Source organism: Peromyscus maniculatus, chromosome 21, assembly GCF_049852395.1.
Source record: "Peromyscus maniculatus bairdii isolate BWxNUB_F1_BW_parent chromosome 21, HU_Pman_BW_mat_3.1, whole genome shotgun sequence".
NCBI classification, from domain to species: domain Eukaryota; kingdom Metazoa; phylum Chordata; class Mammalia; order Rodentia; family Cricetidae; genus Peromyscus; species Peromyscus maniculatus.
Window position 1 is genome coordinate 34321653 of NC_134872.1, and position 3368 is coordinate 34325020.

Consider the following 3368-nt stretch of genomic DNA (forward strand, 5'->3'; position numbering starts at 1 on the left):
TGTATTTCAAAAATAAGTGGCACATGGTCAGTATATGTGATTGAAATACACTTCTATGGCAAGCCCTTGAGATGCCACAAGCCTATGCCTATACTCAGCCTGGCATGCTTGGGGGTTGACATGTTAGTCCAGGAGGAAGTTTATTTCAGTGGAAAGATAGGGATCCTTGTGGGCATATCAATCAGCATGGATGACAACATCATAGTCCACTTCCCCTGCAAGTTGTTGTTTTTGATGAAGTCTTTTCCATACAAATCAGAATACCAATACCAGTATACCAACTCTCCAATATTCCCCAAGCATGAAGTTCTAAGGGGAATAATGTGGGTTGAGTAGTCAGTGCCTATCAAGTGATAATTATCACTGTTTGTGAGTAAGGCACAGTTCAAACTCATCTAGTCTAACAATGATTCAAGCTGATTTCAGATACTGAAGTCCAGGGAGAAGAAAAAGCTTTAAAACTGACTGGAAGCAATTGAATAACAAAGTACAATGTCATTTACTAACAAAGAATTTTTGAAGTAAATAAAATCTATAGTGTTGGGCACAAAGAAAATTACTCTAGAAGATAAGGACAACAATAAGTTAATATTCCAGGAAAAAAAAATCAAGCCGTTATTCATCTGTTTTGTTGGGTTTTTTTTCAAGTGGAAAGTAGAAAAAAATGATTCATTCCATATAGCTATATGGAGAAGTAACAGAAGAGCTCCAGCAAATCCCACATATCTGTGGTTGGGGTCCTGAAGAGAGATCAAAGTTCAAATAGAGAGTTAAAAAGATGCAAATTCAAGCAGTCCAGATTGAGAGCTTTCATTAGACCTTGATAAACTAACTGTTACTACCAAAGTAAGGCACTGTTACCAGTTTCTCCTAGCAAAAATCACTGATACCAGAAGCCAACTTCTCATGGAAAACCTAATTAATACTGACCATAGAGAGTGAAGAGCTGTGGATATAATGGGTTAGCTCCTTACTGAAAGAGCTGACTGATTTCTTTTGTTTGTATTTTGGACACACAGTCCCCAATCTACACTTTCTTCAAGGACTTATGTTAGAGATGGAATAAACTACTTTATCTCTAAGAAACTACGACAGTGGTTATCAGCCTGTGGGTCTCGACCCCTTTGGATGTTGCATATCAGATATCCTGCATATTAAATATTTACATTTCAATTCATAACAGTAGCAAAATTACAGTTATGAAGTAGCAATGAAATAATTTTATGGTTGGGAGTCACCACTACATGAGGAACTGAATTAAAACATCACAGTATTAGGAAGGTTGAGAACCAATGCTCTAAGACCAAGCCTGCATACTTATACACCTAGGCACTTTGCTGTTTAGACTGTTGAGAGGTCACATCTTACCCCAGCTGAGTCAACACATTGGTTGGCCAGATGTCAAACATTGACTCCCAAGGGGGAAAAAACACTTAGCAGAGAGATAGAGTCTCCAAGACACATAGTCTACTTTTTCTCTCCCTGAGTGTGGGTTGGAGTTAGCATTCTTTTCTAATACATGATAGGTGGATGCAAGGGACAGAGGTAACCACGGTGTGAGAGGCCTGTGTGGATGGTGCCTTGTTCTTTCTTGTCACGGGTCAGATATCCAGTGTCCAACAGAGCCTCATCCCATGGAGGTATAGGAAATTGGGAAGGGAGGCTTTAAAAATTGTGATCTAACTAGAGGTCTATAAGTCACTGAGACATGTTCAGTGTAGTGTGTGTGTGTGTGTGTGTGTGTCTGTGTGTGTGTCTGTGTGTCTGTGTGTGTGTAGAAGCCAGTAGTTGACTTCAACTTAATTAAATTAAATTATTTTTTTTTATGTTTTAGTTTATTTTCAGACAGCATTTCTCTGTGTAGCCTTTGTTGTCCTAAAATTAACTCTGTAGACCAGGCTGGCTTCAAACTCAGAGCTCCTTCTGCCTCTGCCTCCTGAGTGCTGGAATTAAAGGCATATATCACCACCATCAGGCTCTCTTTTTTTATTGCCCTCCACTTTATGTTTTAAGACCAGTTATTTTGCTCAGGTCCATTAGTTTGTCTAGATCAGCTGGCCATTGAGCTCCAATGATGTGCTTGTTTCTGGTTCCTCACACCCAGCTTTGAGGTGACAAATGCAAGCTTCTGTGCTTGGCTTTTATGTGAAGCTGCCAGTTAATAGGTCACAAGGTTCGTACAGTGTCCACATGAGTGAGTTTCTAACATTTCTATCATCTCTTGTTGAATGTTGAGATGTTTGTGACACCAACAAACAAGGTATTTTCAAACTTATAAAGGCCCATAAGCACAGTGACCTAGGCCAGAAGTACTAAGATCCTAGACTTACCCAATCTGTGAGACAGTCTGAGTTTATTACCATCAGATAGTAAGCTAAGTAAGTAAGCCCACGTGCTACACCAATAGTAGAGAGCTGACACAATTTTAGTGAAGCCTAAGGAGGCTGGTTTGTCCAAGCACACCTCCTAGTAATTCTTTAAAAATAGGTTTTTTTTACAGTTATTTACTTATGATTTACTTATCTTGTGCATATTTATGGGTGCATGTGCATGCCTCAATATGAGTGAGGATATCAGGGCAGCGTGTAGAAATTGGTTCTTTCTATTATGTGGGTCCTGGGGATTGATCTTAGATTTACAGGTTTAACAGCAAGTGCCTTTAGCCACTAAGCCATGCCACTAAGCTCCTGCCAAATTATACACTTCACAAGTCTGCATGCATACTTGTGCAGGGGCTAGGCTAGTCTTCTGTGTATCAGTCCACCCTTAGTGTATGTGCTGCTAAAAGAACATCTGTTTCCTTTTTGAAGCTTTCCTCATTCATCCAACTTGGGGAGCTGAGCTTCTTACAACTTGGAATCCTGTTCACTCTGGTTGTAGGTGATCTATTTGACTGACAGAGCTTCAAGTGCAATCAGCCGTTTAGAGACTATGATAAGGTTTCTTGACCTTGGCACTATCTGAATTTTGAGCAGTGTAATTCTTTGTCTTGAAGGGCTGTAATGTACACAGAAGAATTCTCAGTAGCATCCATGCCATGTATGCTCAAGAAGCCAGAAATGTCTTCCAGTTATGAAAAAAATATCAGATATTGCCAAATACCCTCAAGAGAAATAACTTCAAAGAACTTGCTTTGGCAATTCAGATCCAAACACGATCATCTACCTAAAGATGGTCTCCCGTGGGACAGACAGTGTGATCTGTTTCTGTGGATATCTCAGACTTTATATGTCCAACAGGTTCATAACCTGCATCTTTTCATGCTGGGACTCAGTCACCAGGAGGATTATGAACATAACTAGATGCAATCACTTGATGCCCAAAGCTCAAATCCTTACCTGTGTTTCCAACCCCCAAGTTCTGTCTCC

The 3368-nt window shown here is 39.9% G+C and overlaps 1 non-coding gene across 1 annotated transcript; it reads right to left on the reverse strand.

Moving 5' to 3' along the window:
- Positions 1–2688: 2688 nt before the first annotated feature.
- LOC121824932 (U6 spliceosomal RNA) lies at positions 2689–2791 on the reverse strand. Its single transcript, XR_006066927.2, has one exon. It is a non-coding gene; the product is annotated as a U6 spliceosomal RNA (small nuclear RNA).
- Positions 2792–3368: the final 577 nt, after the last annotated feature.